At 55.1% G+C, this 11,294-nt stretch overlaps 1 protein-coding gene across 1 annotated transcript in view; it reads right to left on the bottom strand.

The window, feature by feature from the left end:
• COL23A1 (collagen, type XXIII, alpha 1) overlaps nt 1–2,806 on the bottom strand; it is a 29,272-nt gene extending 26,466 nt beyond the window's left edge. The window contains exons 1-2 of the mRNA XM_008570917.1: nt 2,780–2,806; nt 1,231–1,257 (exon numbers count right to left, since the gene is read on the bottom strand). The gene's annotated coding sequence lies outside the window, so the exon portion shown is untranslated. The remainder of the gene's footprint in view (nt 1–1,230; nt 1,258–2,779) is intronic.
• Between the last annotated feature and the right edge of the window lie 8,488 nt (nt 2,807–11,294).

The raw sequence follows: 11,294 nt of genomic DNA on the forward strand, positions 1-11,294 counted from the left end.
GGGACCGGCAACGGGATCGCAACCCTCGGCGTCGCGCCCGCACCTCGCTCAACCAGTGAGCGGCCAGTCTGTATGTGGGATCCGAACCCTCGGCGGGGGCGCCACTGCACTCCCAAGCGGCGCACTGTAGCAGTGCGCCACCGGGCCGGCCCTTAATTGCTGTTTTAAGCCACGAAATTTTGGTGCTATGCGTTATGCAGCAATGGATACCAAGACACCAGTTTCTCTCTGGTTTCAAAGCCCCTGCTGGAATCGTTTTTACAACTTGGCATCGGCTGAACCTGCGAGAAGGTAATCACAACACCTACAAACTGCTCATCATCGGCAAAGAACATTCAGGCCATGACATCAGGCAATCTTTCCCGTGGCTCTGTGAGATTGGTTTTAATTTACAGATGGGAAAACTGAGTCCCACAGAGCCGGGCAACAGGCTCAATGCCACACAGTTGGTGGTGGAACCCAAATGCAAAGCTGAGGCTCTGAACGCCAAATCGTGTGCCTTCCCAGGGCTTCTCCCTCAGTCCTGGTGGTGCACTGGAGCCCTGACCTGCCCCCTTACCTGAGTGGCCACATCACAGTGGGGTCCACCATCAGCAGTTCTCACTTCTCCATGTCCAAATCCTGGGTTGGGGGTGGATGTGCCCCAGCCATGCCTAGCCCTTCCCTGAAAGCACCCAGCCGGCCCTGCCCACCTAAGTCTGCTCTGGTCCCTCCCTCCTCTGATCCCACCGTGGGACACATGGGTCTCTTCTGCTCTCTTCGCTTGGTGGTCCCAGCTCTCCAGGGGGCTACCCGTGATCTTAGTGCCAAATGCCAGGGAAACCTTTCTCACAAGACAGCGCTATGCCATCTGTTTTCTCGGAGGTCCTCCCCACAGAGAAGGCCATTAACAGCCACTGTTCAATTACCCAAGCTCTCCTGCACCCCCTTTTCATGATTACTGACTTTGGAAACTTGTCATTCCGGTAGACTGTGCCTTTGAGTTCTGTTACTCTCTGGTGCCAGAAGAACTCAGATTCAACCCTCTGGGCATGTTATATTGTCAAATGCAAGCCTTGTAAGCCATTTTAGGAGGTAGGCACTACTGTCCCCACATTATAGATGGGGAAACTGAGGCTCTAGGAGGTGCTGTGTCTTGCTCAAGCACACTCAGGAACTGGGGGTTTGGAAGCAGGTATTTGGCATCCTCCGTCAGCCTTCTGCATACAAACAGACTCCAGAATCACTTACCTTTTCCCCTTTGGGGCCCGGAAGTCCCTAGAGAAGGAAGGTGGAGAAAGGACAGGTGTGAGCGAGGAGGAAGAGGCTGGCCCCCTCCTGCCTTCCCTATGGCTTTAGGACAGAAAGGCCTGCGATGCTGAGAAGAGCAGTGGGCAGCTGAGTGGAAAATGACACGCAGACCCGTCTGTCCTTGCTGGCCCGAGGAGACCCCAAACCTAGATCCTCAGCCTGAGGAAGATGGGGAATTTGGGGGTCACCAGCAAGGGCCCAGTGGCATCCTCTCAGCAGGGAGAGGGGCACATGCACTAGTCACTCCTATCAGAGAGCACAGCCCCTCACTGCTGAGCACCCACCTGTGCCTGGAGAGGAGCACTGCCCCCGAGCTGTCTATCTGGAGTCTGCAATGTGGGAGGTGGACAGAGATCCTGTCTCCAGAAGCATTCTCTCCTTCAAGGGCAGTAGCCCCTTGGAGTCTGAGCTCCATCCATCCCTCCTTGGTTGGATCAGTCATCTGTCCATCCATCCATCCATCCATCCGTCCATCCATCCATCCATCCATCCACCCTTGTGAGTATGGGGGTGGTTTCACGCAGGCCATGGTGGCTGCCATTGCTCTCTGGTTACAGGAAAATGTGTCTCTTTCAATCCTGCCAAGTTACCAGGGCTTCTAGGGGAAAAGGTTGGGCTGCAAGGCACTGACTGAGGATCAGAGTGCCCAGGCAGGGTACCAGGCTGGCGCACACCAGCTTAGGGTTGATACTGTTGGTCAGGAACTGACCTGCTCACCAGCCAAGATCCCTCTCCAAACCATGCATCATCCCTTCAGCCAGTAATGTATTCACTTGTTCATTCATTCAACAAATTGTTCGCCTGTGCAATTGGTTCTTTGCTTCTCTCCTTTAACAATTTGATTTGTCAAGTCATTCATTTCTTCACTCGTTTGGTCAATCATAATGCATTTATCCACCGACTAACACACCCACTCTTCCATGCATTACCTCATTTGACCATCCATCTGTCCACCCTTCCATCCACCCATCCATCCATCCATCCATCCATCCAACTGTCCACCCATATTCAATTGTTTGATTGTGCTTATGTTTCTTTGTGCATTTTGGTCATCTGTTGAGGATGCCCGTGGACTATGGGCTCCTGGACCAGGTGTTGAGAACTCCTCAGCCCGATGCCCACCATGGAAGTCTCAAGAATGTATTGCAGGCTCCATGTATGGAGGCTGTTGGGAGGGGCTTGCATGCTTTGAGGGCTGAGGAGACAGTAGGGACTGTGCTGTCCACAGTTCTCTGTAACCCCACTGCATCCCTGTGAGGCAGGAGCTAATGCAACTATGTGACAGATAAGAAGCCTCAGGCTAGGAGGCTGCACAGTCAGCAGGTGCTGGAGCTGGATTTGAACTCAAGCCTGACGTGCAAAGGGCTTCTCTCTGTGCTGAACCAAGTTCCCAGTCGCCCCTTCCCTCTGGTACCCCATGGTCACTGCCCGCCCCTAGCCCACAGCAGCTCCATCCCAGGACCCCCAGAATTGCCCTCTCGTCACTTACAGGCTTGCCATCCAGACCCAGTGGGCCCTGGAAAATGAGAGAGAGAGAACAACGTTTACACACAGGAAAGAATTTCCTGTCTTATGACCCAGATGCATTATTCAGTGACAAGAAAACAAAGCCTGTCCTGAGCCCAGCGGTCTGGGTGCATTTCATGTGGACTGAGGAGGGGGTATCTGTGTTTGTCTGCTGCTTAGAATCCCTTCCTCTGACAACAGTGTCCCAGTTCTTCTGTAATGACCACCCCCATCTCAACCCACGGGGTTTGGGCAGGCTGCTGGGGTGGGCAGGTGACTGCATTCCCTTGGGCAGGGCGATGGGTTCAGGGATGAGGCTGGGACCCAAGTCAGGCCCTAAGCGCCTGCCTGGGACTTTGAATGGTGGTGCTTTAGGGGAAAGAGAGCCCTTTTCTCCTGATGGGACCAAGTCTGGAGCTCCCAGGGCCACCATGTGGCTTGAGAAAGAGCCAACAGAGAGGAAAGCAGAGCTGAGAGACAGAGGAAGACAGGGCTGAGGGCCTGAAGCTGCAACTTCCCCCGCATGCTTCAGTTTGTGAACTAGTGCTTTTGTTTTTCCCTTAAGGCAGCTTCAGTTGAGCTTTTGTCAGTTGTTCCTGCATTGCTGTGGACTTTGCAGGCAAAAGCAAAGGCTGAGAGAAGCCAAACAACACAAGGACGGGTTGTGAGAGCTGGGGCATCTTGGGGACATCCAGGGCTTCTGTGGAGTCTGCAGGGTGCCAGTGACACCTGCACAGCAGCCTCTCACTGGGCACCCCTCAACCTGTCCACCCACCAACCCACTCCACAAAGCCTCGCCGAGCTCCCTGTCCATGTGGGGCTGTGGAGGAATCCAGCAGGCAGGGATACTGTGGACCAGGGCCATCTGGTCTCTGCCATCCCGTCCTCCTCCCCACAACTGTCCCCTCATCCCCATATGCACTTCACCCTTGACTCCAGCAGTGCTGCATGCAGCTCCACACTTCTGAGCCTTGGCACACACACCCTCCACCTGCCTGGCACACTCTTCCCTCCTTTGTACATCTTCAGCTCAGTTACCTGGTCTTCTACGAAGCCCACCAGGCTTTTCTACTTCCCAGAATCAGGCCATCTGTCCCTGTTCCCGGTACATATCCTAACTGTTGCAGGTGACACGACATATTGTTAACATGTGGTCTACTCAAGTCTTCCCCAGTAAAGTCAGGTAGAGGGTCTGACCTCCTGTGTCTCCAGTGTTCAGATGAGGCCTGGCATGAAGCATGTGCCTGGGAAATGCACGCTGAGTCAGACCAAGGAGATGTATAGAGCAAGAAAGAGAAGACACGTGCAAATAGCAGTACACAGGCGTGCAACGTAGAAAGGGGAAGGAGGGACAGAAAGAGTTCTGCCAGTTCACAGCTGCGAGAGAGCATGTCCCACTGCGGGGAGGACTGGAAAAGAGCAGCGAGTGCTACGCTGAGAGAGCAACACTTGGGGATTTGAGTCGTGTGTGTGTGTGTGTGTCTGCGCGCGTGTGTGCGTGCGTGTGTGTGTGTGTGCGCACGCGCGCGTGCTTGAGCGGAGGGCCGTGCAGGCAGAGAGAACAGCCCAGCAGAGGCAGGGAGAAGGGACCCTCAGGGCACCGAGGAGCAGAGGGGCAGCTCAGGCTTCAGCATCTCTCATCAACCCCTAGCCTGCAGCCTCTCTCACAGCAGGGGTTTGTGCCTGTCACTCTCTGTGGTTCAACTGGCTGACAATGGACTCCCAAGCCAAGCACTGGGGTCCTTTGTGGCCAGGCCCAGCCTCTGCATTTGGTCACTATGCATTCTTGTCACTTCCTGAGCTCTCTGTTTTTTTTCCCATCTTCGTGCCTCTGCTTGGACTGTCCCCTCTGCTTGGACTGCTCTTCCCTGTCTTCTCCATCTGGTGAGAGTCTATTCATCCTTGGAGATAGTCTCCTGCTCCGGGAAGCCTTTCCTGGCCCCCGGCGGAGCTGATCTCTCCCTTCATGGCTCTGGACACAGCCTGGGAGTTGGCCACCCCGCCTGCTGGGTCCAGAGGTAAACTGTGTGTTTCTCTGCTTGACCTCCAGACTGCCCAGAGTGGAGACAGCCCATCCGCCAATTCCCGTCATGTGAGGCCGGCCAGTCCATGGAGGACTCAAGGCCAGGGCCTTGCTTGCAGCAGGAAACCAGGGCAATTCTGAAAATTGGCGTCTAAGTGCTTCCACCGCTAGCCTCATGGTCAGCTGAGGGTTTGGAGGTCAGAGGGAGGGCCTGGGGGCAGCTGGGGTCCCAGGAGAGGCGGAGTGGGGCCATCCCAAAGTTTTGGGGTCCAGACCCCAGGGGCTCCTGGTCAGAGCCTCAGTCCCAGCCACAGGCACAGTTCTGGTCCTCATCATCTGAGTCTCATTGAGAGTTGCCTCAGGTGGGGGGGGGGGGCTCCTCTTGCCAGGCCCTGGCTGTCCTGACCCCTGGGTCCACATGCCCAAGGCCTCCTGCCCCCCTCCTCAGGGCCCCCCTCCTCAGGGCTGTGTCCCCTGGGAGTCCCTACCCTGGACTTCTCACCTAGGCCCGGCCCTCTCAGTGGCCACAACACACACAAGGCCCAGTCCCCTCATGGGTCTCTTCTGGGAGCTCTTCAAGGCCCCCAAACTCAGTCTTAATCACCATAGCACCTTGCAAGGTAGGTGCTATCACCCCCATCTTACAGAGGGGGAAGCTGAGGCCCAGTGAGGGGAAGCCCTTGCCTGAGGTCATGCAGCTGGTAACAGACCCAGGGCCAGAGCACAGGACCAGATCTCCAGTTCTACATCCTGTCTGTAGTCAGCCCCTGCAAAGGCCTTTTCTGGCTTCCTGTTCACTCTCTCCTCCTCCAGCTCGGCCTTGCATGCCTGTTTGAATCTTCCCTGTTCCCACTGCCCTGGACATTGCCTGCCCGCTGGCCTCCAGCTACCTCTTCCAGTGTGGCTGCTGCTGCCGACTCTGTGCCCAGGTCCAGTGTGTACCTGTGTGTCCTGCTGAACTGAGCCCAAATACAGTGCAACTCCCACCCCCACACATCGGCATGGATTACAAAACCATAATGCAAAACAAAATTAAAGAGAGTCAGGTACAGTTTATAACTAAATAAAGCTCTTTCTTCTTGATGTGCGGGGAGGTAGGACACAGGAAGCCCCATAGCTAAATTGCTGGGGCTTCATCCCATGGCCCCTCCCTGCCCTGGGGAACTTTCTAGAATGCAAATCTGACTGCACAGCTCCCCTTCTTGAGGCCCTCTGTGGAGCCTCACTCCCGAAGGATGACGTCCAGACCTCCTAGTCCTGGTGCCCAAAGCCCCCTGCCCCAGGCGTGGGCACACCTCTCCATTGAGCAGTGTCTTTCCTTGGAGTGACAACCACAAGACTCCTGTCTGCTGGGCTGCACGCTGCCCTCTGCCAGCTCTCAGATTGCCCCTGGTGGGTCATTGATGGTACAGCCTTGGTCCCTAAGGCCTCTTTCGGGTCTTTGAGAAGTCCCAATAGTGACAGAAAACCAATTTTTCCACAGAGGGTCCTGCTTATATTGGGGATCTCAGAGTTTGTGGCTTTTAGGACTTGGAGTTTTAAAAAATTGAATAAAGTTTGTACCTTGCAAGTACAGGCGGGGGTGCTATTTGAGCAGTGCTCGTGGAAACAGCCACCGCGAGGCTGAAGGAAAGTTGATTCCAGTTCCCTGGGATACCCAGGCCTGGAGCTGCTGCAGAGCAGATTCTCATGGTAAGCACAGAAGCTTCATGTGTGTGGCTCTGGGATGAGCTGACACATGGCCATGGCCTCGGTCTGTGGAGGTGACTCCTGGGCAAGAAGTCTGTCTCCAGACTCCTGAATTCTCTGTCTGGGTGAATGGCCGACCTTGCAGAGGCTGCTGGATAGAGGGTGGTCACTGGGAGGCACTGAGGACTGGACTCCAAGGTGGGCAGAGAAAGAAACAGCCTGGCTTTGGAGTCAGATGCACCTGCCAGGCTTGGGGACATGATTCTGACCTCCCTTCCTGTCCTTGGGGAGGCTGGGCCTGTCCTCTGGGCTGGGGGGCCTGGGCTGTGAACCTCCAGAGGACCCTGCCACATTCACCCTATGTATTGCCTTTCTCAAACTGGTGCATGCTGTCCTGCAGGGGGGCAACAGGCTTGCCTGGGCAAACACTGGGTTACATTCTGTGGAGCAGATCTCTTTCCTGCAAGCCTCATCTGAGCCATGTTCTGCTTTGTGGGTCTCTATGAGGGCAGTGTTCCCAGCCTCAGTGGACCCCCCACCCTCTGTCTCAGGGCCTGGCTGAATCTTAGCAAAGCAACAGAGGTACCACGTTGTGTGGATGACCTGCAACTAGGTGTTTCCATGGGTTGGAGGAAGGGCTGAGACGGGCTCTGCGTGCTCTTGAGAGGAGAACCAACAACCCAAGGAAGGGCCAGGGGCTGTTCTGAAGGGAGCCAAGAACGAAATGGGGAAGGGGTGGGGTGTGGCAGGCTGGACAAAGGCAGGGCAGGGCAGGGTCCAGGCTGAGTGTCCAAGCCCGTGACAAGCAGGTTCTGAGCACAACAGGGGCTGTTCTGAGAGGCTGGGCAGTCTGGAAAAGCAGAGCCCCTGTTTGGGTGGAGCTTGCCCTTGTGGGGGTCTCTCCTATCCTCCCCTGCCCCAGCCAATGGGGTGCTGACCATCAGCTGCTCCTCTTCCTGCATCTCCCACAAGAGGGGTGAGAAGGAAAGGGGCTCAGAGCAGGCTCACCAACCAGCCACTCACGGAGCGAAGGGCAGGGCGTGCGCCTTGCCAGGCCTAGGCTCAGACCCCTTCTGGGAGCCTCAGCTTCCTCATCTACGGATGCCACAGTTCTGTGCCTGTAGGTACTCAATACCCGCCAGCTCCCTCCCCTGCCTGATCAAAGCTGGGGAATCCACTAGAGGTTTTCATCGCCTTCTGCCCTCCACGAAACCCCACAGCTGTTTACAAGCTTTGGTTCTGCTTTAAATCACTCTTTCCCCCTGGAGATCAGCTGGGCTCCAGGATGTTTCCGGATGTGTGAGAAGCAAAGAAAGCCCATGAGCAGCAGACCAGGCAGCCAGCTGTCCCACGAGCACCGGACAGGCAGGCCCCCCGCCCAGTGCTGGCTCAGTCCCTTGCCTCGCTCGGGGACTGGGGTGTCTCAGAGCCTGTCTCCTCATCTGTAAAACAGAGGTCTCCTCTCGAGCGACGAGTTCAAAGCCCCCCGCCCAGTGCTGGCTCAGTCCCTTGCCTCGCTCGGGGACTGGGCTGTCTCAGAGCCTGTCTCCTCATCTGTAAAACAGAGGTCTCCTCTCGAGCGACGAGTTCAAATTGGATCCCAAGTCAGTCTCCTTTGTTTCCTTCCTCACCCAGACCAACCCAAGACACGAGACCCTACGGGCAACCAACACAGAACTGGGTCTGCATTGGTCCTGGGGGGACAGTGCTGGGCGTGACCTTTGTGTGCCGAATGGCTGGCAGTGGGACATGGGCTGTGCCACTTGCTGACTCTGTCACTTTGGGGATTTGCTCCCCTTCTCCCCACATCGTGTATTTCCTAAGCAGCGTTCCTCGGAGCCATCTTTTGAGAAATACGAACAAGTGTAGCAAAAGAGGGGAGGCTTTTCGGTGAAATAATTTTGGAATATGGAGTGTCATAGTCCCCTTATCTGTGGTTTTACTTTCTGCAGTTTCAGTTACCTGTGGTCCTAAAATGTTAAACGAAAAATTCCTGAACTAAATAATTCCTAAGTTTTAAATTATGTGCCATTCTGCATAGCGTGAGGAAATCTCCCGCGGCCCCACTCTGTCCCGCTCGGGATGTGACTCATCCCCTCATCCAGCACATCCCGCTGTAGGCGCTACCCACCAGTTAGTCACCAGACTGTCCGACTGTTGCAGGACCACAGTGTTTGTGTTAAGTCACCCTTATTTTACTGAATAATGGCCCCAAAGTGCAAGAGTAGTGATGCTGGTATATTTTTTATAATTGTTCTATTTCATCATTAGTTATTGTTGTTAATCTCTTATTGTGCCTAACTTATAGATTAAACTTTATTATAGGTATGTGCATATAGGAAAAAACAGTAGATGTAGGGTTTGGCACTGTCCACAGTTTCAGGCATACACTGGGGGTCTTGGAACATATCCCTGGTGGATGAGGGGACCACCGCCTGGCGGCACCATCCCTGGAGCATCTCGGTGCTCACCAGCCAATGAAAGCCCATGCTGACTCCACGCCGGGAAAAGTTTAGCACTGCCTGTTGGCTGCCAGTCTTCCTGATCGTGGCCCAACCCTCCCCAAGATCAGATCAAGCATCTGTTGAACGGAACCAAATCAACAAACTGGCCTTGTTTAGATGCAGACAGGAGTATGTGCTCAAATTGTCGAGCTGGGTGACTCTTGCTTTCTGGTTGTAATTAATGCTGACGGCTCCTGTCAGTAAATGGAGCCCTCGAAAAGCACCGGGACAGGGCCCCTGGATGAGGGGCTTACCAGGATTATCAGTCCGGGACTGAGTAATTATGCCCCAGATGTTGACAATTCATCCAATTACAAGGCCATCGGGGCCTGGGAAGCACGCATTCCTGTGTGAAGTCTCCCTAAGCCGGCTCCCAGCCCTCATTAGGGCTGGCCAGCGGGCGAGGGGTGGGTGGGCAGTCCCTTCAGGGCAGGTCAGCACCATATGGTTCTGATTTCTCAGGCCAGGCTGTTTGCACACACATGGGCTGCAGCAAGACTGTCTGGGGTTTAGCAATTTCCCAAACTTGAATTCCTAGCTCCAGGGGAAGGGAAGAGAGGGCCCTCAGTGCTCAGGTCCAGCCTGCAGCTCGTGCCCTGATGGTGGCACAGCATTGTTCCAAGAGAACTTCTTCCTGGAATTTGGGGGACTTTACAGACTGGGCTCTGCAGTCACCTAGCATCCCAACCCACAGCAAGCAGTAGGGGATTTAGCCAGGTGGGGTCCCAAGAGCTTGCATCAAGGTTGGGGACCTGCTCCTTCCTACTGTCTCATACATGGCCCGCTGCCCTAGCACCTGCAGCTCTGTAGGGGCATCTGAGTTTGTGACCGTTGGCTGAGAAAATCTCCCAGGTCCCTTTCAGTTCTACAATTCTGTGAGAAACCAGCTGGCTTCTATCTTGGGGAGGAGGCACACTCAGTGACTAGGCCATGTGCGCTGGAAGCAATACACGTATAGTCTACATTACACATCATGGCTAGAGAGGTGGTGTCTACAGTGCTATGCTTTTGAGCCAATCCCCAAATACCTGCTGAAATTATACATGTGCCTGTTACTGATATCTGGAGGGGAGAACCATGATTACCCCATCAGGTATCAGGAGAAATTGTTCCTAGTTGAGGGGGCAGGGGAGGGAGTGAAGGGCATTGACTCCCACTGGGTGTGAGTCGGGCTGTGTCTTCCTGAGCCACCTCTAGCTCAGACACATGGGGCTGGTCTGGCGCGAGGCACTGGAGGTAGCAGACAGGCCGGGGCACCCGCCCTCAGCTCATTCTGTCGGCAACCTTGCAAGAAGTGGAGATCTAGCAGTGTGGAGCAGCAGCTGACCAGAGGGTGATGGGCACAGTGTGGTTCGAGCCCCGGGATGGAGGCAGCATCACTGAGATGCTGCTTGACGGGGTGCTGAGGGCGGTCCAGCTCAGGTGGGGCAACTGAGACCTGGCATTACCTGGACGCCAGGAGACAGAGTGAACCAGAGAGCTTGCAGCTCCTTGGTCTGCTGGGGGCCCTTGCTTACTTCCTCTGCACCTCACTCAGGTTTGATTTCCCAACCTTCCTGCGAGCTGCCCTTCGTCCGCAGGGAGGGTCCTGCTTGGTTTCCACAGACAACACAGGTGGGACGATTGTCATACACCGGCAATGAATTGTTTGGAACCCTTAAGAATCCAAAGAGCTTGTGTAAAATTTGGATTTCTAGCTTCTCTTGAAATATTGGAAGATTTGGTGATGATTGCCCTGCATGTGCTGAACTGCAGCACCCGTATAGATGGGGCAGGTGCCCCCCAGTCCACCTCAGGCCCCACCATTCTCTGTGCTCTCCCGCACCCAGCCAGCCTCCTCTATTTCCTCACCTGGCCGGCCCCTGTAAGGCACCAGTGAGCTTGTGAGCCTGCAATTCTAGCTCCAAACCATTTCTCCAGTCCTCTCACCCCCACACCCAGGACTTGGCCTCCCTCCCAGGCCAACCTCCACCAGCCTCCCTGCTTCCTGCCACACATGCCCATTCTTCATGCACAGCAAAGGAGCAGGGACATTCCTCAGACCTTGGAGTGAGCTGCTTAATTTCCCTGGAGCCCGTGGCCTCCTCTGGAAAGTGGGTGTGGTGCAGATGGAATGGCTCCCCTGGAGCACATAGCGGGTGCCAAAGGAAGGTGGGGTGAATGAGTAAGTGCATTGTGTTGGGTCAGTTTTGGGGTGAGTGGACCCCAAAATGGAGTGGAGCTGAAGTGACACTCACTCTTGCTTTATCTGGACATCGCTGACCCTGACCACAGTGCTCTCA

Source organism: Galeopterus variegatus, unplaced genomic scaffold (genome assembly GCF_000696425.1).
Source record: "Galeopterus variegatus unplaced genomic scaffold, G_variegatus-3.0.2 Scaffold641, whole genome shotgun sequence".
NCBI lineage: Eukaryota > Metazoa > Chordata > Mammalia > Dermoptera > Cynocephalidae > Galeopterus > Galeopterus variegatus.